The sequence below is a fragment of the Prunus avium genome, chromosome 7 (assembly GCF_965620075.1).
Source record: "Prunus avium chromosome 7, drPruAviu1.hap1.1, whole genome shotgun sequence".
Lineage (NCBI taxonomy): Eukaryota > Viridiplantae > Streptophyta > Magnoliopsida > Rosales > Rosaceae > Prunus > Prunus avium.
In genome coordinates this window covers 22368162-22394570 of record NC_142290.1, presented here as the reverse complement: position 1 = coordinate 22394570, position 26409 = coordinate 22368162, and the positions used below count along the sequence as shown (strand labels likewise).

The following is a 26409-nucleotide window of genomic DNA, read 5'->3' as shown; positions in this document are numbered from 1 at the left end:
GGCCTGCCATGGTGGAGGGGAGGGAGGAGTATGGTGTTGCCTCCTTATCCTCCCATCATCCAAAACCCTAAAAAAAGATGACGTTCATCTATATCTCTATATAGGCTAGGCATTTCAAGTTGGGTACCCATGACCCATATCACTTTAAATGACTCATGCGAGTCATCAAGTGGATCAAAATCAACCAAAACTCCCTATTCCATATTTCACCGTTATGGGTGTGCGATCTATTAGGTTTTAATCGGTAAGATAGTGGGCAATTCAGACTCTTCCTTAATCGATTGTGAATTAAAACCCCTTTTTAATTCTCCCTTTCATGAGAACATAGTTATGGCATATCCTCAAGGCTTTCACAAACCATAAGTGACGTCTAGCAACATGTTCTGATTACCCAAGCCAATGTCGAATAAGGTGGAGAACCTATTCAATTGAAATTACAATGTAATATTTTCCTTCTCTAACTCAATGTTTACTCTCACATCATTAGGGCATGGAAAACATGTCAAGCCCCTAATGTGAACTTCAAGCTTATATGACTCATACAAGTGTGATTGGAATCACCATTCTCAATCATACTTAATGCTTCAGCTGAAGACTCTTAAATCCTATCGTCAGAGCATTCTCCTTCTTTACTGAAGGTAGAGATCCCTTGTTGTACACTCACCTGCTTCCACGGATTGATCATGAACCCTAATTATACAATATGGTCATGCCCCCGAGGAGAACAATGTTTTGGTATATCAAAGGTCCACGACGCTGCCACAAAACCACTGTGGTGACTCGGATCGAGGATTAATTTACAGTATTGCAACTATGGAGATTTTGTTTGACGTGCAGGTAAAATTTCCATACAAGATCCCTGGTTGATCACGCTCAGTGAATTCACTCCCTAGTGAACACCTATACAAATAACTTGAGACTAGTAATCCTCTAAATTGAGCAGATATAGTGTATACCGGTCTTTGGGGATTGTCAATGCCCAGTTAACAGTCCTATGACCAAGAACTCTTCAGGGTATGAGTTTATAGGGAAAGATCTCCTAGACCTAACTTCTTTAGATCGCTTTCCCCATCTCATTGCCCATGGACTTGTCTTTTAGATGAATAACCTAAATCGACTAATTGCCCTTGTTATTTACCAAAAACGGTAATGAAATATCCTTAAAGTAACGTCATATGTTTGGCTTTAGGGCATTTTTCCAACAAACACAAGTTAAATGAGCCCAAATGGACCCATGGCTGAAATTCCCGTACTTAGGCTATTCTCAAGTTAGGGTTTGAGCCTCCTAGGAAATTGGTTGTGGTGTTCAGACGAATGAGAAATCCTCTCGTCCACCTTAGCTAAAATCGGTCCACCAAGAGGTTTGTAGCATATCTATCCTCTTGGTTGATACCTTCTTCACCTCATTTGCATTTGGTGTGGTGAAATACAAGGCATCACCTTTGAAGCATTTGTTGAAGAATCTCAACAAGTTCAAGGAAGTGGCCTTGCACAAGTTGTTAAAACTTGGTTTAACCAAGATGAGCTTTAAGGGTATTTTCTCATCCTTATTCCCCTTTAGTTTTGTGTATAAAGAGATTAGTCCTTAAAGATACATTGGTAAAAATAAAAAAAATTATTCGATCGATAGTCTATTATAAGGAGAGGGGGAATTCTATTTTAAGGGGAGGCGGCACCCACAAGGGATTCGAACTGATGCCATGGGGTTTGCAAACAAAGACCTCAACCACTGAGGTAAACACCTACTGGCAATACATGGGTAAAATTTGAGTAGGCTTATCCCAACATGATTTAAGTAAATAGCTTCAGCATTTGAATAGTTGATTCACATGTTCTGTGGCTAAAATACAATTGAAAGTTGTTAGATACACGTTTCCTTCACATTTGTGGTCGTCATAACAAGGCCTTGGATTGCTTCAACCTTGAAGCTATTTAGAGCATCTCCAATAGCCTCTTCAATCACTTCGAGATACTCAAATAGGTGAGCCACATCATAAAAAATCTCTCCCACCAACCTTGTTTAACTCAATCATCAATACTGCAATCTACACTCATAGATCATCCTTACAAAAAATTAGACAAATCGAAAACCGTTTCGACATCCAATTGTGTTCTACAAAATCAATGAACACGGTGTTTCAAGAAAGTACTAAAATTTCAATAACTCAATTGAGAGGTCATATCGAATTTAAATGATTTTTTTGTAGAGATGATTTTTGACTGATTATCTGAAAAATAGACGGGTTGGATTAGTGAAATACAATGCAGAGTGGGCCCTACAAGGGTATCTCTCAAATAAGCTTATTTGACGGGGAAGCTCTTTGTGTGTATATATATATATATATATACAATTATTCTCTTATACTAAAATTTCAATAATTAAATTGAGTGGTTAAATGATATCGAATTCGAGTGATTTTTTTTTTCCAGAGATGATATTTGAATGAATATCTACAAAATAGACGACTTGAATTAGTGAAATACAATACGGAGTGGGCCCTACAAGGGTGTCCCTCAATAAACTTATTTGAGGGATCCCTTAACTGAAACTCATTATATATATTGAAATGCCCCCTATAACTCAATTTCAATCTCAGTTTCCCCCCTGAAACTCCAAGTGTCTCACTTTCCCCTATGAAACTCCATATAGTGTCTCTCACTTTGCCTAGATTCCATCTAACCGTAACAGAAGTCATCAAACTTGCACAAGTGGCTCCCATGTGCCATTTTTCTTGGTTCATGTCCATATAAGAATTTATGGGTATATTAACTATGCACAAATTAGTCCCAAATGACAAACAATTGTGGACCCTAAAAACCTCCTTCAACAATTGAATTGAAGCTGCGATGGAGGGTCGACAACGAAAGCATTGCCATTGTGGGAAGCTCTGCCGAGTTCAGACCTCGTGGACAAATTCCAACCCAGAGGTTTCTAGTCTGCCCACTGGTAACAACCACTTTAATATTTGTAGATTTTTGCTTGTTTATGGTAGTTTTTGATGATATTATGGTGTTACAGGGAAGGAACAGAGGTTGTTGCTTCTTTGAGTGGTTTGATCCAGAGATGTGTTCTCGTTCAAAGGATATAATACCTGGGTTGCTGAAGAATAGGGGAAGACTAGAACAAGATCTAGCCAAGCTTCGAGGTAGAGAGAAATTGTTGTGGGGATTTCTGTTTCTTTCTTGGATAATGTTGATTTCCATGATGGTTGGTGGTTTAAGGGATAATCATCATTAGGTTTAGAGTTGACTATGTAATGTAGGTTTAGTAATCTTAACTGTAACAAAGGGGAGAAGGAAGGTTTGTAATCTGCAAGTGTTTTGGGAATGGTTGAGCACAATGGCATTTGTGTGTTATGTAATCTGGTGTTTTTTTAGAATGGCTAATCCAATGGTATTTGAATATTGTCATACTTTTTGTTGTTGTTTAATGTTTCTCTGTAAAGTGGTCTTACTTTCTTTTCTTTTTTTTTTGGTATCAACTGACCATACTTTGAGATAGTGAGCAAACTAAACAAATAGGTAAAGGAGTTCTGAAACTAAAAAATCACCACTAGCTCAATTTACTTGACAAATAAACTTGATGCCAACATAGGCTTAATTCATTAAGTACATTTCTACTGTGAACATCAGTTTACACATTCTAATTCGACAAGAAAAGACCATGTCCACATCAAAAACCCAAAAAGACATATAAAAAACTTATATCCACATCAACTGCAGCCAATTATACATCAAATCTATTTCAAAAGGCTTACAATTCCATATCAAGAACACAAAATGCCAAAATTAGTTCTTTCACTTAAACAACAATGATTGTTTTCTCCCTTTCCTTATCAAAACATAATTCCACATCAACTGCAGTCAACACAATTGCAATCTTCTTCATGGACATCAAAATCACCATTGCCAAGGTTGCATAGTGGCCTTAACTTTCTTTAGCCACTTCTTGTTGTTTGCAGCAGATGTCAACCTCTTCTTTGAAGACCTCCCTCTTTATCAGAAATGATGTGGGCTTGCAGTGACTATGATTGAGCTCGAGATGATTGGCTTGGCTGTGAAAGATGCGTTGATTGGCTTTGTTGTGAAAGATGAGTTGATTGGCTTGGCTGTGCATTAGGCTCAGTGACAATTTGAACGAGCTCTGCTCACCTACATAAATGACATATTAGTATGTATGTTTTTGTAAAACTAGTGTATAAATTGAGTTATAGGAAGCTTATGTCTTGGCTGTGAATGAGGTTGGACTGACTGTCCTAATGTATTAGCTCTCCTCACCTACACAAATGATATATTAGTGTCAGTTTTTCTAAATATAATAAATAAATGGTGCAATTGTAATGAAATATAATAAGCAATACTTACAAATGTTTACGCCTTGGTTGGTTCTTCATTGGCTCCTTACATTTAGTTCTGTTATGGCCCTCTTGCCCACAATTGCTACATTTGATGACAGTGTGGTATCTTTGGAGTTTGTTGGGATTTGATTTCTTTTTAGGCTCATCAGATGCCTTCTTCCTACTCTTCTTTGGCCTACCAGGTTGTTTATGGTAAAGAGAAGGCTTCAAAGAAGGTAAACCACTTTTAGGCCATAAGTCTTGGCTAGGCAATGGGTGAATCATGTCCCTATAAGTTCTTAGATAAGCATCCTTCTTGTAGAAGTCATGCACATAATCTTCTGGATTCCCATGGAATCTACTCACTACAGCACAAGCATGGAGGCAAGGAAGACCACTGAGATCCCATGCTCTGCAAGAGCATGTGTGGGCATTCAAATCTACCACAAACTGTCTCCCACTGTGATGTATCACTTGGAATTTATTTTGCCCTGCATGCCTTGGAATGCACCACTGCCCAGCTGCCTCATTTACCTCCAATACCCCTCTAGGCCCAACTTGACCATGCCACTTATCCATGGCTACTCTCCTTGAAGCCATTAAGATCATTAAATACATTCTAATCCTCTCCAAAGCAATCAACACAGGCTTGTTCCTTGCAGGTAATATGGATGAGTTAAAAGCCTCACTTAAGTTATTCATCAAAATGTCACATTTAAAGTTAGTTCTAAAATGGGATCTAGCCCATTGACTTGCATCCCTCTCACATAACCAAGCATGTGCAACTATATCTAACTCTAACATCTTCTTCATTTCCTCAACAAACCATGGCAGTGTAGTGGCCCTTGCTATTGATTCCATTTGCAGCTTTAGGGCCAATCCTTTATGTTCCTTCAAGAAATTTGCATATAAATGCTTCAAACAACACCTATGCTCAACATTTGGGAATAAATCATCCACAACATCAATTAATCCCTTTTGTTTGTCAGTCATAAACAATTAGCCGTGGCTATTCTCTATCTTCAAATCATGACTTAATAGCTCCAAAAACCACTTCCAAGTATTGTAACTCTCAACTTCAGCTACAACATATGCCAATGGGAACATCCCATTATTTGCATCAACTCCTACAGCACGTAGCAATTGGCCAGGGTGAGGGCCTTTGATGTGGCAACCATCCAACCCTATATAAGGCCTACAACCATCCAAGAACCCTTGCTTACAAGCTTGCAAGCAAATGTAAACCCTCTGAAATCTTGGCATATCACCCTCTAACTCAAACTTTACCACCACTTAACTACCAGGATTTGTCCTTTTCAACTCCTCATAATAATCCCATAAAAGTTCATATTGTTCGGTATAACTCCCCTCAATATTGTTGGTTGCCAAGCTTCTTGCCCTATAAGCTTGTGCCCTAGAAGGATAATAACCAGTTTCTTGGTTCACCTTCTCTTGAAAAGATCCCACATCCCAGTTAGGATTTGTTAAATTGCTTTCATACCAATTTGAAAAATACTTTGCATTGGCATGAATATTCGCATTCCCCTACCCACAAGTATGTTTCCCGACATAAGTTTTCACTTGAACATGCTTGCTTCCATGCACAGATGATGCATAAAGGTGAAATGGACACTTCTCATCACAAATTACTCGAATCCTACTACCATCATTCACCTTAAACTTAAGCTCTCTTCCAATTAGGACAGAATGCCTCCTCACAGCTGTCCTAAAGATTTCACGACTAGGAAATCTTAAACCAAGCTCAAATTAAGGATTTTTCATATCGATGGATGGGATGAAGTCTTTAAAGTTAGGGAGCTTTCTCTTTCTCAAGCAGTTTCCAGTCACAACCTCAGACTCAGAAGAAGAGTGCTCTGGTGTACACATCCTAGGTGAGGCAGGGTTATTATCTGACTCCTCATCCTCTTCACTTGTATTAGGGTCTATGTAAATTGCATCATGATCTACATATCCCTGAAACTGATTATCATCATCCCTCAACAATCTCACATCCTCCTCACTTTGTACATAGGCAAGGTCTACCAAATCTGGGTCTTCATCCAAATCCTCGTCACTCTCACTGCTAGTTTGTTCTTCTTCCTCATTTGTCCAATTTGATTCCACATTTACAACACAAAATAGAGCATAAAACTTGAATTTACTCTACCAACCAATCATTTGTAGCAGTAAAAAGCCACAAAGTCAAATCAAAAGCGTCATCTTCATGAGTATACTGTTGCTTCGATTCAGCTGCACCAAAATGGATTCAGCTGCATCCTCAACTTGTGATACTCGCAAGTGCACGAGCCGTTTGGTAGTATAGCATATGTAAGTGCGAGGTCGATCCCACGAGGATTGGTGATTGAATGATCCAATTTGTTTCCCCTACACAAAATAGAAATGAAAAAGAAAATAAATAAAACAAGAAAAAAGGAAATAACTCAAGCAAATAAGTTCCCAAGTTCAATTAGATTAACGGATTGATTCTAGCTAAAGTATGATTAAGCCATGGTGTTTGGTCATAACCTTGTGTTCCTAATTCCCTAATTTGATCATTTGTTGTCTAACCTAAAACTAAGCATTAGGAACCCATTAAGCATAGAAGAACAATTTAAACAACCAAGCATGTATCTAATCCCTGTTGTCGAATGTCCATACATACTCTTCTTATCCATAGTTCAATTCGAATTAAAGCATGGTGTCTACTCTTAATTCAAACCAAGATAGCTAACATGCAAGCCTAAATGGTGATCAATCATTCAAACTAGCATATTAACTTATAAGCATAATGAATAAGAACAAAAACCATAATTGAAACTTGGAAACTAATTAAACTTGAATACTTAAGAAAGAATGTACATTACAAATAAAAGTAAAGTGGAACTAAGAAAACTTGAAGGAAAATTTAGTAAACTCATTTTGTTACAACAATTTACAACTTGAAAGGAAACTAAGAGAATTTGAGGGAGAGAAGGGAAGGGAGCTCTAGAGAAGTGTTTGAGAGCTCCCCCCCTTGGGGTGTGTTTTGAAGCTTGAAGACTTCTCTATTTATAGGGCTAAGAGGGAGGAACATCATGATGAACTCCCACACCATCCTTCATCTTTTGCTGCACCTCAAGCATCTTCACATGGGTTCAAAGGTGATCAGTTGTGGCTGCCTTTGCTGCCAACCCATGTGGTTGCCTTTTGGTTGCCAACCCATGTGGTTGCCTTTTGGTTGCTGAAAAACGAGTTTTCTGAACCAGTCTTGGTGTAGGAAGGCCAGAGGTTTCAAAACGTATCCAATGGTGCTCAAATTTGGATATGTTATACTAGACACCCATTGGAACAACTTCTATGAAGAAAGTATTCCCATCGGAGCAGTAGAAGTGTGCGTTTTGGGCCTTGCAAGTTGACAGCCGAACAGAGACTGGAATTGACTTCATTTCATTTCTTTGCTTTACATGCATGCACATGCTTTGTTTATAATAGCTCCAGCATGTACCAACTTGCTCCTTTAGAATTTCATAGCTGGAATGCCTCCCCACTTCACTCATTATGTTGGATCCAAAGTCAGTTGCAGCATGGGTGAGGCACATGGCTTAAAGGAGGAGACAAGGCTCAAAGCTGGCAGCTGCAAATCCTCCTGAGCATGGTTCAGTGTTGGACGGGCTAAGGACTCCACATATGTTCAATTGGGCTGAATTTTGGATATGTTATACTAGACACCCAATTGAACAACTTCTATGAAGAATGTCTCCTCATCCGAGTTGTGCAGATTGCTGAAATGAGACCTGCAAGGTGACTTACGAAACTGGACTGACAAGGAGTCTGGCCCAACTTTGGTTTTGTCTTTAAGCTCTTGCTCTTATGCCAATCAGCCCTTAACATGCATGGATTGCATCAAATGTGATCTCTTGCTATCTTAACCTACAAAACACACAAATAGAGGTAAGTGACTCAAAATAAAGAGAAACTAAGCAAAATCACTAAGTAAAGAAGGCAAGCAAGTGTATGAAATTATGGACTTATCAAAACAGAAAATGGATTAAAAGCACAAGTTTAACTCAATAACATAACCAAATCATAAGCTAGAATGGTACAAAATGATATACAATTATGAACCGATCAAATACCCCCAAACCTAGATTTTGCTAATCCTCGAGCAAAACAAAAGGAAAACAAAGATAAAAACAAAACAAGAAGTTAAGTAAACCACTTCCGCAGGTAACTCGATTGCATTGAGCATATGCAACAAGCCTTTAAACCTCTAGGCATCCCTAGTAGGAGGAGTTGTGTCTCCTGAGGGTTTAACAGATACGACACCCACAAACGTTTTCCTAACTCTACAAAACAAAGTGGTTAGAAAACTTATTAGATTTGTTAGTCCTTAAGCAAAATAAAACAAAAACAAAAACAAAAAAAAACAAAAAAAACTCAAAATAATCTTCCCGAACATTTTCTGAAGAGAAATGACTCATGCACATGACTCAAAAGTTTTAACAATAAAAGCTCAGTTTTTTTTTTTTTTTTCAATATTTACAGGGTGGCAAAGTTCAAAACACAACATGCTCAAAGTGTAGTAATGTGATAGCCAAATGCAACAAATTCCCCAATCTTAGTTTTCACACAATTTCAAAAATCATACCAAGCACAAATGCAACTTCAAATCTCACCAAAGTTGTCCTCTCACAAATGAATCACTCAGAAGAGGGCTACAATGCAACACTCAATTATAAACATGAGATTAGAGTTAAATCATAAGGGACATAACTCAAAAATAGGAAGATGAAGAACATGCATTAATATGATCTCAAGAAGGATGCCAAACACTTAAAAGTAAGAAAATGCATGCAATTCAACCACATGACATTTAAGATCAATTTAGGTCTTTAAGATAGGTTGTAATGGGGCCAAGGGTGTAAGGTGAGTGAGAAATGAAGGGTATGGATAATACAAAGTCCAAGGAACTCAAAATGTAAGAGCATAAAATAATTGTTTACAAGACTTCGAATCATCATGATTAGATTTTTTTCTTTTACATGATCAAAACTCCTTATACCTTCATTTACATTGATTCACACTCCTTTCCAAACACCAATTTATTTTGAAGGCCCAAAAATGAATTTTCAATCAACCACCACTTAATCACAACTTTTTTTTTTTTTTTTTTTCTTCTTTTCTTTCACCAATTGTGTGAATTTCTCTTCTATTTTTTTTTTCTTTATGTAATATCCCTTCCCAAACTTAGCATGAAAAACACATCCGAATTAGAGCTCATGAGTTCCTTAGAAAGGTAAATATTTGTTTTTCGGGCTAAGGTGAGGAAATATAATTGGTAAAATGAAAGAAAAGGTTTACATGTAGGCTCAAAATGGTTAACAATGGAAAATCATGCTTAAGCATGCATAAGGTTAGCTTGAAAGGCACAAACGATCCAAAGAGGGCCTTAATATCATTTCTTAAATGTCATGAAATCAAATTGCAAAAGAATGAATGACTTTTAAGTGTTCAACCAAATCAATGAATAATGAGATCAAACAACAACTTTGATGACAAGAAAATAAGAGTATGTGTATAACACTCATGAAATGAAGAACAAGGCTCAAAAGCTCACATTATATGGTTATATAAGTCTAATTTATGCTTGATACAATTCTTTGGGGTCATGCAAATCCTTTAATTGGAAAATTATGAAACAAATGGCAAGTGCAAAGAAGGTTTCGAACATATCATGCTAGAACGATGCCAAAATTTTATTTTTTTCATAATTAAATAATAATAATAAAATGAAATCCAATTTTAAGTCATGCAAACATTTATCACAATCTCATCATAAGTGTTCGGAAAGTGACTCAAAACAAAACAAGACTCAAAATAAAACAAGCAAGAAATTAATTTAAATTTGTTGTTTTTTTTTTTTTTTTTTTAAAGAAAAACCAAATTTACTTGCTAAACTCCAATACCCCCAAACCTAGAAATGAACATTGTCCTCAATGTTTAAAAATTAGGAACAAGCAATGTCATAACAAGAAATGAAAGGTACTAAAGTAAGTAAATATAAAATCACAAAACACACAAGAATTAAAATACAAAAATAAAATAATTACAAAATAAAAATTACAAAACAAACAAACAAATAAAAAAGAAACGAAACAGTAAAACACTCGAAACCAAAAGTCCTAAACAAACAATCTTACGCAAACCAAAACCCAAACGATTGAAAGCCCAACCCAAAAGAAGGTTAACCCACTTTGAAACCTAAACAACGGTGAAAACCCGAAGCCCACAATGAAGTCCGAAGCCCACACGTTTATTATTATTTTTTTATTTTTAAGAAGAAACGTGAATTGGGAGCGCAAAGGCGGGATTTCTGAAAAGAGAAAATGTGGTCCCTGTTGTGTGGATTTCAGCTACACCAAAATGGATTCAGCTGCATCCTCAACTTGTGATACTCGCAAGTGCACGAGCCGTTCGGTAGTATAGCGTATGTAAGTGCGAGGTCGATCCCATGAGGATTGGTGATTGAATGATCCAATTCATTTCCCTACACAAAATAGAAATGAAAAAAAAAAGGAAATAAATACAACAAGAAAGAAAGAAAATAACTAACTCAAGCAGATAAGTTCCCAAGTTCAATTTAGATTAATGGATTGATTCTAGCTAAAGTATGATTAAGCCATGGTGTGTGGTCATAACCTTGTGTTCCTAATTCCCTAATTTGATCATTTGTTGTCTAACCTAAAATTAAGCATTAGGAACCCATTAAGCATAGAAGAACATTTTAAACAACCAAGTATGTATCTAATCCCTGTTGTCGAATGTCCATACATACTCTTCCTATTCATAGTTCAATTCGAATTAAAGCATGGTGTATACTCTTAATTCAAACCAAGATAGCTAACATGCAAGCCTAAATGGTGATCAATCATTCAAACTAGCATATTAACTTATAAGCATAATGAATAAGAACATGAACCATAATTGAAACTTGGAAACTAATCAAACTTGAAACTAAAGAAAAGAATTTACATAACAATGAAAATTAAAGTAGAACTTGGAAAGACTTAAAGAGAATTTCAGCACAAATATTTCATTACAACAATTGAAAACTAGAAAATGTAACTAAGAGAATTTGAGGGAGAGAAGGGAAGGGAGCTCTAGAGAAGTGTTTGAGAGCTCCCCCCCTTGGGGTGTGTTTACAAGCTTGGGAAACCTCACTATATATAGGCCTAAGGAAGCTGAAAATCTGAATTAAGTATGGCTAATGCATACAACACTTGTTTTATAAAATCTGAAATGGTTGATGCACTTCACTAATGCATACAACACTTCCATTATAAAATCTGAAATGGTTGATGCACTTCACTAATAAATCCCACCAGCAGCCCTAGCTCATCTTCATGTCACCATGACCAAGCTTCCAACCAGAAATAATAGCTCATCCTGAGGTCAGCATGACCAGCAACTTCAAGGGCTTACGAATTGGGCTTCCCTTAAGCAAATTAAGACTTTAAGCACTCAAACTTGAAGTTAAGAATGTCTTCTTTCCAGCCATATATCATTTGGGCCAATCCAAGGTCGGAGGAGGAAGTTAAGGCCAAAACAAATTGCTAACTCATTTTGCGCGCTGATAAAATCCATCCTGAGCATGGCTCTGTGTTTGCTAGGTAACAGACTCCATATTTATCCAATGGGGCTGAATTTTGGATATGTTATATTACACACCCATTGGAACAACTTTCATGAAGAATGTGGCCTCATCCGAGCTATGTAGGTTGCTGAAACAAAGCTTGCAATATGACCTACGAAACTGGGCTGGCAGGGGACTGTAGCCAAAATTGAGTTTGTCTTTAAGCTCTTCATCCATTCATCCAAATTAGGCCCTAACATGCATGGATTGCATCATTTACTATCCAAAGCCCTCATTATTACCTAAAGCTTAATGAACTGAAAGATAAACACAAAAAGGATTAAAAGCACAAGTTTAACTAAAAAACATAACCAAATCATAAGCTAGAAGGGTACAAAATGATATGTAAATATGCACCGATCAAATACCCCCAAACCTAGGTTTTGCTAGTCCTCGAGCAAAACAAAAGGAAAACAAAGATAAAAACAAACAAGAAGTTAACTAGACCACTTTCGTAGGTAACTCGATTGCATTGAGCATATGCAACAAGCCTTTAAACCTCTAGGCATCCCTAGTAGGAGGAGTTGTGTCTCCTGAGGGTTTAACAGATACGATACCCACAAACGTTTTACTGACTCTGTAAAACAAGGTATTTAGAAAACTTAAAAGATTGTTAGTCCTTAAGCAAAATATAAAAAAAAAAAAAAAAAAAATTACATTAACAAAAACAAAACAAAACAAAACAAAAAAAAATTACAAAAATAAAAAGAACTCAAAACAATCTTTCCGAACATTTTCTGAAGAGAAATGACTAATGCACATGACTCAATAGTTTTAACAATAAAAGCTTAAATTTAAACATTATTCACAAAGCGGCAAAGTTCAAAACATAATATGCTCAAAGTGTGGTAGTGTGATAGCCAAATGCAACAAATTCCCCAATCTTAGTTTTCACACAATTTCAAAAATCATACAAAGCACAAGTTCAACTTCAAATCTCACCAAAGTTGTCATCTCACAAATGAATCACTCGGACGAGGGCTATAATGCAACACTCAGTTATAAACATGAGATTAGAGTTAAACCATAAAGACTTAACTCGAAATAGAAAGATGAAGAACTTGCATTAATATGATCTCAAGAAGGATGCCAAACACTTAAAAGTAGAAAAATGAATGCAATTCAACCACATGACATTTAAGATCAATTTAGGTCTTTAGCATAGGTTGTAATGGGGCCAAGGGTGTAAGGTGAGTAAGAAATGAAGGGTATGGATAAAACAAAGTCCAAGAAACTCAAAATATAAGAGCATAAAACAATTGTTTACAAGACTTCGAATCATCACGATTAGATTTTTTCTTTTACATGATCAAAACTCCTTATACCTTCATTTACAATGATTTAAACTCCTTTCCAAACACCAATGAAACCCAAAAACAAAATTTCATTCAACTACCATTTAATCATAACTTTTTTTTTTCTTTTCTTTCACCAATTGTGTGATTTTCTTTTTTTTCTTTTTTTTTTCTTCTATGTAATATCCCTTCCCAAACTTAGCATGAAAAACACATCCGAATTAGAGCTCATGAGTTCCTTAGAAAGGTAAATATTTATTTTTCGGGCTAAGGCGAGGAATTATAATTGGTAAAATGAAAGAAAAGGTTTACATGTAGGCTCAAAATGGTTAACAATGGAAAATCATGCTTAAGCATGCATAAGGTTAGCTTGAAAGGCACAAACGATCCAAAGAAGGCCTTAATATCATTTCTTTAAATGTCATGAAATCAAATTGCATAAGAATGAATGACTTTTAAGTGTTCAACCAAATCAATGAATAATGAGATCAAACAACAACTTTGATGACAAGAAAATAAGAGTATGTGTATAACACTCATGAAATGAAGCACAAGGCTCAAAAGCTCACATTATATGGTTATATAAGTCTAATTTATGCTTCATACAATTCTTTGGGTCATGCAAATCCTTTAATTGGAAAATTATGAAACAAATGGCAAGTGAAAAGAAGGTTTCGAACATATCATGCTAGAACGATGCCAAATTAATCAATTAATTAAATTTTTTTTTTTACAATAAAAATTTACAAGGAAAAAAATAAATAATAAATAAAATTCAATTTTCATTTAAGTCATGCAAACATTTATCACAATCTCATCAAATGTGTTCGGAAAGTGAATAAAATCAAAATCAAAATCAAAATCAAAATAAAAATAAAAGCAAGACTTAACAAAATAAAATAAAAATAAAAACAAGCAAATAAAAAAAAATTAAATAAAATTAAGGAAAAACCAATTTTACATGCTAAACTCCAATACCCCCAAACCTAGAAATGAACATTGTCCTCAATGTTTAAAAATTAGGAACAAGCAATGTCATAATAAGAAATGAAAGGTACTAAATTAAATATAAACCACCAAAAAAAAAAAAAAAAAAAAACACAAATAAAATAAAATAATTACAAAAATAAAAATTACAAAACAAACAAACAAATAAACAAAAAAGAAAAAAAAAATGAAACAGTAAAACACTCGAAACAGAAAGCCCTAAACAGACAAAACAGTAAGCCCTAAACAGACAGTCTTACGCAAACCAAAACCCAAACAATTGAAAGCCCAACCCAAAAGAAAGTTAACCCACCTTGAAACCTAACAACGGTGAAAACCTAACCCACAATGAAATCTGAAGCCCACACGTTTGTTATTATTATTATTATTTTTTTTATTTTATTTTAAATAAAATGAAACTTGAATTGGGAGCGCAAAGGCGGGATTTCTGAAAAGAAAGTGTGTGGTCCCTGATGCCTTGGTTCCTGGGAAGTCACGGGTGAAAGGGGTGAGGGACGTGTCGCCGCGCAGAAGCAGCTGTCACATCCCCCAAGCCAGAATTATTGGCTTCTTGGGTGAAGCGGGACGACTTTTTCACTAGAAGGTGGTGAAAGGTGAAAATGCAATTAAGGGGGGTTGGGAAACGGGTGCGGCGACATATAGAGATAAGCCGTAAGGGCCGCACAGAACTCAGAACCGCAGCGGCTAGGGTTTAGCAGACTAAGTCTATAAAAGGTAAAAAGAAAGGGTAAAAAAAACACAAACTCAGAAACACACAAAAGAGAAAAGAAAGAAAGAAGAAAAGAGAGTGAGAAATCAAATGGCCTCTAACTACCCATTTTCGTTGGATCTCAACCTAGCTCCACCGACTCAGACGCGAGGCCAAGCAGCGGCACCAGTATGGATGCCCTACTTTGCTTCCGCACGGGGGCCTGTGACAGTAACTGACTCAATACTCCTGGACAACGATGTTGCCATTGGAGTGGCTAGAAATTTAGTGACTCCTAAAGATATACGTGTTCTGGGGACAAGGGATGACAACCGGGTCGTGAGCGATGCCCTGGCACTGAGCGTGCAGAGTACGGCAACAGTCGCAAGTTTGGGTCATCGCCTACTTGCGAAGTCCCATGAGGTAGAGGTGCTGAAAGGTCAGTTGGCGGCGGAGCGAAGTATGGTTGAGGAGTGTCAGACTGCTATAAAAAGCTTGAAAAGGGAGAGGTCAAGGATAGTGGAGGTGAATCGACACCAGCTAGAAGTATTGCGGGACGAGAATAGAAACCTATCAAAGATGGTAGAGTTGTACTCTCGCGACATGCGAAAACAGCTGGAAGACCTAGACCGACCGGGTAAACGCAAACAAGCAGATCACGAGAGTAGTTACGCTCAAGCTAAGATTGTGATCTTTGGGAGCTCAAGTGATGAGCCCCAAGAAGCTGTGCGTGAAGCCCCGGAAGAGGACAGCCAGAGGGCCAAACTCAAAGCTCCAATGGTCGAGACACCAAGCACCGAGAAGAAATGATTTCCTACTGCATTATTGTTGTTTTTATTTTATTTTGTTGTTTTTATATTTTCGTTATTTTGTTTCGGAAATAAAAGAGTAAGGTTGCAGAAAGAAAAAGAAAAAGAAAAAGAAAACACACTTCCCAACTAAAATAAAACAAAGACGACAAACGGAAAAGAAAACACATTTCCCTAACTAAAATAAACTAAAGATGATAGCCGAAAGGGAAAAGCAAAAACACAAAGCTCTAGAAAATGAAAGTAACGGGCAAAAATATTAAACACCAGAAAACACGGAGGAAAAAAAGTAAAGTAAAGTAAAGGTGCTCCCCCTTGAAGCGATTAGGTCGAGCATGCCCGGGAAATCCGAAATGGTGTTGGCTCTCTCTCATCAGCATATGTCTATTTAAACCACACTTCTGCAAGCGGATGATACCCAGCATTTCTTCCTGCAAACTCAAGGAAAAAAAATCAAAAAATTCAGAAGCAAAACAAATGGCATCCTCATGCACTCACCTTGATGATCTCAACCTTGAGCTCTCACTTGCACCACCGAATGCCCAGACAAGGGCTCCTCCAACTCCTGTCTTCCCAAACTCCACATATCATCACGGTACGGCCTCAAACTTTGCTGAGATAATACCAAACTTTTCTGAGGCAATGCCGAACAGAGCAGCGCTGCTGGGAGGCATGATTGGCAGCAAGCTCACACCGACAGATCATCTGCATGTGGCACAGAGGTCTGACAAGGCAGCGGTGGAGGAGTCCCACAATTTAACTGTGCTCCACGCGGTCTCCGCTACCAATTTGGGCATGCGATTACTGACGAGGACAAGGGAGTGTGCCGCGATGAGCGAGGAAATAGCTTCCTTGAAGGCTATGGTGGCGGACTTGCAGAAGCGGCTCTACTGTGCCAATCAGCACGTGGAAGCACTGCAGAGAAAAAATGAGGACCATGTGGAGCTGCTGCAGATTCTACAAGTGCGAGAAAATAGAGGCAAGCCATGATGATGATGGAGATGAAGAAGATGAAGAAGATGATGAAGAAGATGATGATGAAGATGATGATGATGATGTTTTTTTTTTTTTATTATTGTTTTTGTTTTTATTTTGTTTTTGTTGTTTTGTTGTTTTTTTTTTTTTATGCAATGTTTGAAATAAAAATGTGTTTTAACACTCAGAAATAAACTAACCAACCAAACCACGTAAATAAAAACATAAACTAACTTAACGAAACAAAAACAAAAACAAATCAAAAACAAAGACTCAACAGAAAAGAAAACAAAGAAAATAAAAATAAACTTAATTTAAATACACACGAATATACAAGCAACTCACGGATGACCAGTTAAGGGCCTCAGAAAACACAGCCAGGGGATCCGGGAAGGTTGGAGGGGTCACAATGGTCCCGCTTAAAACCCAAACTTCTTAGACACCGAAGGTGTCGCCTATAGAACTCCTAGACACTGTATTGACGGAAGTGCTCACTGGAGTTACCATAAGTCAGCTCATATGAAAAATCTTTTTAAAATTTTTAAGATAAGAAACAAAAACAAATTAAGATAAAATGGAACAACAAACCATAAACGAAAATGAACTAAGTACTCTAAACAAATTCAAACAAACAACATAAATTGTTGTACTAAAAGAAACAAACCAACAAACCAAAGAAAAACACAAACAGCACTTTCTATCACCCGTTTACCACCATTTGGACAGATTCGTTTCTCTGTTTTTCAGCTTCGACCTGTGTTCAGTTTTTAGGCTATAACTTTCCAACCGTAAGTCCAAATTTCACGTTCTTTATATGGTTGGATTCAGCACAGAAAAACAAAGAACTCAAAGCGGACCAAAAGGTAAAAACAATGACGGAAATAAACATAATTCAAAGAAGAGAAAGGATTGAAATGCTCCCCCTTGAAGCGATTAGGTCGAATGTGATGCACTTGGAGGTCGCGACTTCTCCCATTGCTCCACACTTCCCATTCTTATGATTGAGGTTGCCATCTCTCTCCATTTTTATTAAGCTATCATAAATTGCTAAAACAAGCACACAAACTTGAAATGGAATTAAAAGGATTAGGAAATAAAAACTAAAATGAAAAGGAAAATCAACACACATCCAATTCCATGCTTCAAAGCAACAAGCACCAATGGGTTGTGTAAGCTGGGACTTAAACCCAGTTCTCTTGCTTGTTGGGCAATTGTCCTTTTCTGTTGGACTACAAACACAACTTGTCCATTAACGTCATTAACTTTAAAACTTGAAATTGTCTAGTTAAGAAAAAAAAATAAAGTAGGAAAGCCAAATAGAATCAAACAATGTTACCGATCCCCGGCAACGGCGCCAAAAACTTGGTGCGTGGATACAGCTCCACCAAAATGGATTAAGCTGCATCCTCAACTTGTGATACTCGCAAGTGCACGAACCGTTGGTAGTTTAGCGTATGTAAGTGCGAGGTCGATTCCACAGGGATTGGTGATTGAATGATCCAATTTAGTTTCCCTACACAAAACAGAAATGAAAAAAAAAAGGAAATAAATACAACAAGAAAGAAAGAAAATAACTAACTCAAGCAGATAAGTTCCCAAGTTCAATTTAGATTAATGGATTGATTCTAGCTAAAGTATGATTAAGCCATGGTGTGTGGTCATAACCTTGTGTTCCTAATTCCCTAATTTGATCATTTGTTGTCTAACCTAAAATTAAGCATTAGGAACCCATTAAGCATAGAAGAACATTTTAAACAACCAAGTATGTATCTAATCCCTGTTGTCGAATGTCCATACATACTCTTCCTATTCATAGTTCAATTCGAATTAAAGCATGGTGTATACTCTTAATTCAAACCAAGATAGCTAACATGCAAGCCTAAATGGTGATCAATCATTCAAACTAGCATATTAACTTATAAGCATAATGAATAAGAACATGAACCATAATTGAAACTTGGAAACTAATCAAACTTGAAACTAAAGAAAAGAATTTACATAACAATGAAAATTAAAGTAGAACTTGGAAAGACTTAAAGAGAATTTCAGCACAAATATTTCATTACAACAATTGAAAACTAGAAAATGTAACTAAGAGAATTTGAGGGAGAGAAGGGAAGGGAGCTCTAGAGAAGTGTTTGAGAGTTCCCCCCCTTGGGGTGTGTTTACAAGCTTGGGAAACCTCACTATATATAGGCCTAAGGAAGCTGAAAATCTGAATTAAGTATGGCTAATGCATACAACACTTGTTTTATAAAATCTGAAATGGTTGATGCACTTCACTAATGCATACAACACTTCCATTATAAAATCTGAAATGGTTGATGCACTTCACTAATAAATCCCACCAGCAGCCCTAGCTCATCTTCATGTCACCATGACCAAGCTTCCAACCAGAAATAATAGCTCATCCTGAGGTCAGCATGACCAGCAACTTCAAGGGCTTACGAATTGGGCTTCCCTTAAGCAAATTAAGACTTTAAGCACTCAAACTTGAAGTTAAGAATGTCTTCTTTCCAGCCATATATCATTTGGGCCAATCCAAGGTCGGAGGAGGAAGTTAAGGCCAAAACAAATTGCTAACTCATTTTGCGCGCTGATAAAATCCATCCTGAGCATGGCTCTGTGTTTGCTAGGTAACAGACTCCATATTTATCCAATGGGGCTGAATTTTGGATATGTTATATTACACACCCATTGGAACAACTTTCATGAAGAATGTGGCCTCATCCGAGCTATGTAGGTTGCTGAAACAAAGCTTGCAATATGACCTACGAAACTGGGCTGGCAGGGGACTGTAGCCAAAATTGAGTTTGTCTTTAAGCTCTTCATCCATTCATCCAAATTAGGCCCTAACATGCATGGATTGCATCATTTACTATCCAAAGCCCTCATTATTACCTAAAGCTTAATGAACTGAAAGATAAACACAAAAAGGATTAAAAGCACAAGTTTAACTAAAAAACATAACCAAATCATAAGCTAGAAGGGTACAAAATGATATGTAAATATGCACCGATCAGTCCCTAATGCCTCGGTTCCTGGGAAGTCACGGGTGAAAGGGGTGAGGGACGTGTCAGCGTGCAGAAGCAGCTGTCACATCCCCCAAGCCAGAATTATTGGCCTCTTGGGTGAAGCGGGACGACTTTTCACTTGGAAGGTTGTGAAAGGTGAAAATGCAATTAAGGGGAGGTTGGGAAATGGGTGCGGCGATATATAGAGATAAGCCGTAAGGGCCACACATAACCCAGAATCGCAGCGGCTAGGGTTTAGCAGACTAAGTCTATAAAAAGGTAAAAAGAACGGGTGAAAAACACAAACTCAGAAACACACAAAACAGAAAAGAAAGAAGAACAAAGAGTGAGAAATCAAATGGCCTCTAACTACCCATTTTCGTTGGATCTCAACCTAGCTCCACCGACTCAGACACGAGGCCAAGCAGCGGCACCAGTATGGATGCCCTACTTTGCTTCCGCACGGGGGCCTGTGACAGTAACTGACTCAATACTCCTGGACAACGATGTTGCCATTGGAGTGGCTAGAAATTTAGTGACTCCTAAAGATATACGTGTGCTGGGGACAAGGGATGACAACCGGGTCGTGAGCGATGCCCTGGCACTGAGCGTGCAGAGTACGGCAACAGTCGCAAGTTTGGGTCATCGCCTACTTGCGAAGTCCCATGAGGTAGAGGTGCTAAAAGGTCAGTTGGCGGCGGAGCGAAGTATGGTTGAAGAGTGTCAGAGTGCTATAAAAAGCTTGAAAAGGGAGAGGGCAAGGATAGTGGAGGTGAATCGACACCAGCTAGAAGTATTGCGGGACGAGAATAAAAACCTATCAAAAATGGTAGAGTTGTACTCTCGCGACATGCGAAAGCAGCTAGAGGACCTAGACCGATCGGGTAAACGCAAACAAGCAGATCGCGAGAGTAGTTACGCTCAAGCTAAGATTGCGATCTTTGGGAGCTCAAGTGATGAGCCCCAAGAAGCTGTGCGTGAAGCCCCGGAAGAGGACAGCCAGAGGGCCAAACTCAAAGCTCCAATGGTCGAGACACCGAGCACTGTGAAGAAATGATTTCTACTGCTAATTTTGTTGTTTTTATTTTATTTTTATTTTTTGGTTGTTTTTGTTTTTATTATTCAGAAATAAAAGAGTAAGGTTGCAGAAAGAAAAAGAAAAAAGAAAAAAGAAAGCACAGTTCCCTAACTAAAATAAAATAAAGATGATAGCCGAAAGGGAAAAGCAAAAACACAAAGCTCTAGAAAATGAAAGTAACGGGCAAAAACACAAAACACCAGAAAACACGGAAAAAAGAAAAGTAAAGTGAAAGTTAATGTGCTCCCCCTTGAAGCGATTAGGTCGAGCATGCCCGGGAAATCCGAAATGGTGTTGGCTCTCTCTCATCAGCATATGTCTATTTAAACCACACCTCTGCAAGCGGATGATACCCAGCATTCCTTCCTGCAAACTCAAGGAAAAACATCAAAAAAATTCAGAAGCAAAACAAATGGCATCCTCATGTACTCACCTTGATGATCTAAACCTTGAGCTCTCACTTGCACCACCGAATGCCCAAATAAGGGCTCCTCCAACTCCTGTCTTCCCAAACTCCACATATCATCACGGCACGGCCTCAAACTTTGCTGAGGCAATGCCGAACAGAGCAGTGTTGTTGGGTGGCATGATTGGCAGTATACTCACACCGGCAGATCATCTGCATGTGGCACGTAGGTCTGACAAGATGGCAGTGGATGAGTCCCACTCTTTATCTGTGCTCCATGCGGTCTCGGCTACCAATTTGGGCATGCGATTACTGGCGAGGATGCGGGAGTGCACAGCGCTGAACGAGGAAGTGGCTTCCTTGAAGGCTATGGTGGCAGATTTGCAGAAGCAGCTTTACTGTGCCAATCAGCATGTGGAAGCACTGCAGAGAAAGAATGAGGACCATGTAGAGCTGCTGCAGATTCTACAAGTGCGAGACAATAGAGGCAAGCCATGATGATGATGAAGATGAAGATAAAGAAGATGAAGAAGAAGAAGAAGTTTTTTTTTTTTTGTTTTTTTGTTTTTTTTGTTTTTTTTTTTTTTGTTTGTTTTTAATGCAGAGTTTGAAATAAAATAAAAATGTGTTTTAACACTCAGAAATAAACTAACTAACCATACCACGTAAATAAAATACATAAACTAACTTAACAAAACAAAAACAAAAACAAATACTCAACAGAAAAGATAACAAAGAAAATATAAAAAAAACTTAATTTAAAAACACACGAATATACAAGCAACTCACGGATGACCAGTTAAGGGCCTCAGAAAACACAGCCAGGGGATCCGGGAAGGTTGGAGGGGTCACAATGGTCCCGCTTAAAACCCAAACTTCTTAGACACCGAAGGTGTCGCCTAAAGAACTCCTAGACACTGTATTGACAGAAGTGCTCACTGGGGTTACCATAAGTCAGCTCATATGAAAAATCTTTTTAAAATTTTTAAGATAAAAAAAAAACAAAAACAAATTAAGATAAAATGAAACAACAAACCATAAATGAAAATGAACTAAGTACTCTAAACAAACTCAAACAAACGAAATAAATTGTTGTACTAAAAGAAACAAACCAAGAAACCAAAGAAAAACACAAACAACACTTTCTATCACCTATTTATCACCATTTGGACAGATTCGTTTCTCTGTTTTTCAGCTTCGACCTGTGTTCAGTTTTTAGGCCATAACTTTCCAACCGCAAGTCCAAATTTCACGTTCTTTATATGGTTGGATTCAGCACAGAAAAACAAAGAACCCAACGCGGACCAAAAGGCAAAAAAAACAAACAGAAATAAACAGAATTCAAAGAAGAGAAAGGATTGAAATGCTCCCCCTTGAAGCGATTAGGTCGAGCATGGATGCACTTGGAGGTCGACTTCTCCCATTGCTCCACACTTCCCATTCTTACGATTGAGGTTGCCATCTCTCTCCATTTTTATTAAGCTGTCATAAATTGCTAAAACCAACACACAAACTTGAAATGGAATTAAAAGGATTAGGAATGAACAATAGAGAACTAAGTAGACTTTAAACATTATAAATAAATAAAAAGTAGGAAAATCAAATAGAATCAAACAATGTTACCGATCCCCGGCAACGGCGCCAAAAACTTGTTGCTTCGATTCAGCTGCATCAAAATGGATTCAGCTGCATCCTCAACTTGTGATACTCGCAAGTGCACGAGCCGTTTGGTAGTATAGCATATGTAAGTGCGAGGTCGATCCCACGAGGATTGGTGATTGAATGATCCAATTCATTTCTCCTACACAAAACAGAAATGAAAAAGAAAATAAATAAAACAAGAACAAAGGAAATAACTCAAGCAAATAAGTTCCCAAGCTCAATTAGATTAACGGATTGATTCTAGCTAAAGTATGATTAAGCCATGGTGTTTGGTCATAACCTTGTGTTCCTAATTCCCTAATTTGATCATTTGTTGTCTAACCTAAAACTAAGCATTAGGAACCCATTAAGCATAGAAGAACAATTTAAACAACCAAGCATGTATCTAATCCCTGTTGTCGAATGTCCATACATACTCTTCTTATCCATAGTTCAATTCGAATTAAAGCATGGTGTCTACTCTTAATTCAAACCAAGATAGCTAACATGCAAGCCTAAATGGTGATCAATCATTCAAACTAGCATATTAACTTATAAGCATAATGAATAAGAACAAAAACCATAATTGAAACTTGGAAACTAATTAAACTTGAATACTTAAGAAAGAATGTACATTACAAATAAAAGTAAAGTGGAACTAAGAAAACTTGAAGGAAAATTTAGTAAACTCATTTTGTTACAACAATTTACAACTTGAAAGGAAACTAAGAGAATTTGAGGGAGAGAAGGGAAGGGAGCTCTAGAGAAGTGTTTGAGAGCTCCCCCCCTTGGGGTGTGTTTTGAAGCTTGAAGGCTTCTCTATTTATAGGGCTAAGAGGGAGGAACATCATGATGAACTCCCACACCATCCTTCATCTTTTGCTGCACCTCAAGCATCTTCACATGGGTTCAAAGGTGATCAGTTGTGGCTGCCTTTGCTGCCAACCCATGTGGTTGCCTTTTGGTTGCCAACCCATGTGGTTGCCTTTTGGTTGCTGAAAAACGAGTTTTCTGAATCAGTCTTGGTGTAGGAAGGCCAGAGGTTTCAAAACGTATCCAATGGTGCTCAAATTTGGATATGTTATACTAGACACCCATTGGAACAACTTCTATGAAGAAAGTATTCCCATCGGAGCAGTAGAAGTGTGCGTTTTGGGCCTTGCAAGTTGACAGCCGAACAGAGACTGGAATTGACTTCATTTCATTTCTTTGCTTTACATGCATGCACATGCTTTGTTTATAATAGCTCCAGCATGTACCAACTTGCTCCTTTAGAATTTCATAGCTGGAATGCCTCCCCACTTCACTCATTATGTTGGATCCAAAGTCAGTTGCAGCATGGGTGAGGCACATGGCTTAAAGGAGGAGACAAGGCTCAAAGCTGGCAGCTGCAAATCCTCCTGAGCATGGTTCAGTGTTGGACGGGCTAAGGACTCCACATATGTTCAATTGGGCTGAATTTTGGATATGTTATACTAGACACCCAATTGAACAACTTCTATGAAGAATGTCTCCTCATCCGAGTTGTGCAGATTGCTGAAATGAGACCTGCAAGGTGACTTACGAAACTGGACTGACAAGGAGTCTGGCCCAACTTTGGTTTTGTCTTTAAGCTCTTGCTCTTATGCCAATCAGCCCTTAACATGCATGGATTGCATCAAATGTGATCTCTTGCTATCTTAACCTACAAAACACACAAATAGAGGTAAGTGACTCAAAATAAAGAGAAACTAAGCAAAATCACTAAGTAAAGAAGGCAAGCAAGTGTATGAAATTATGGACTTATCAAAACAGAAAATGGATTAAAAGCACAAGTTTAACTCAATAACATAACCAAATCATAAGCTAGAATGGTACAAAATGATATACAATTATGAACCGATCATATACCTAACTTAATAAAGCAATGTACTCATCACTACTTGGACAACACCCATTTTAATATTCCTTGAAGTTCAAAGCCAAATACAATAATACAAAGCCTAATAGTCAGATTCGAACCCAAGACCAAGAATAAATAAAGAATCACTACTTGGACAACACCCATTTTAATATTTCTTAAAGTTCAAAGCCAAATACAATAATACAAAGCCTAATAGTCAGATTCGAACCCAAGGCCAAGAATAAATAAAGAATCTGAAGGTCCACTTACCTGTGAGACCTGAAGGTCCTCCTGCTTCTGTCATTGTCAAATTCAGTTTACACCTTCACTGTTGAAGATTCTATTGCTTTACTCAGATTTTGAAATCACCCAAAATATCTCTCCTTGTGCGAAGATTTTACCCTAATTGAAGATATGGTCGATGTTTTACATCTATTGTGGGTCCCGCCTTTTTGGCACTTCAAAACCTACAAGTACAGAAGAACCGAGAGAAATGGCACATGGGCGTCACGTGTGCAAGTTTGACGACTTCTGTTAGGCTGGATGGAATCCAGGCAAAATGAGACACTATATGGAGTTTCATAGGGGAAAGTGAGACACTTAGAGTTTCAGGGGGGAAACTGAGACTGAAATTGAGTTACAGGGGGCATTTCAATAATTTAGCCTATATACATATTATATATAGGAAAAACTACATAAAACCCCTAAACTATCATTTTCAAGTTCATACTCAAATTTAGAGACATTTACGAGTATATACTCAAACTCCCGGAAACCCTACAATTTACCCACACCGTTATACAAACTGTTAGTTAATCTGTTAAATGCTGATGTGGCATTTGTGGGACCTATTTTTTTAGGGGGAACTTGAAAATAATTAATTAAAGATTAAAAGAAAAAAAATATCTTTGCCTCTCTCCTCCCAAGCCCCCGATCACAATGTCGGCGATTCTCTCATCACCACACCGAGCCAACCCCATCCTCCCCTCCCCATCACCCCCACCACACCCAAACCGGCAATAACCTACCCTCAAACTCAATCACTTTCAACCTAAAATCCCCAATTTCCCAATTAAACACCCATTCTTTCATCTTTTGGGTGCAAATCGTTGGAAGTGATTAATCCACTATTGGAATGAGTTGGAGTTGCAAAGATGGGAATGTCACTGTTTAAAAACTTAAATTGAAAATGAAAATGAAAAAAAGCCATCTCTCATCCCACAATGGGATCAAACCAGAAATCTAATCTTGCACAACTGAATAAACGCACCATGAGCTCCGGCGAGATCTGAAGAACTACTACGAGCTCTGGTGAGGTCTTGAGAACGTCCCCTATGGCGTGTTGCGAAGACCCAACCACCTGGGTTTTGTAGATTGAAGATTTCTAAGTCCAAGGGAGTGGACGGTGTCGCATGCTGCAGACTAGGGACGATCCATACGAGAAGGGCATATGTGGAAGCGGGATAGCCTACAAGCGACATCAACTCTACCGTTGCCAGTAGACTTTGCAGATGATGGGTTCGCTACGTCCGAGCCTCGCGAGTTGAGCGGCACAAGCCGAGTCGCAAGTTGAGCCTGGGGAAGTTCCTTCCTTTATTTGTTTT

The 26409-nt window shown here is 37.8% G+C and overlaps 1 pseudogene; it reads right to left on the bottom strand.

The window, feature by feature from the left end:
* Positions 1 to 4361: 4361 nt before the first annotated feature.
* On the bottom strand, positions 4362 to 26286 carry LOC110772004 (uncharacterized; annotated as a pseudogene).
* Between the last annotated feature and the right edge of the window lie 123 nt (positions 26287 to 26409).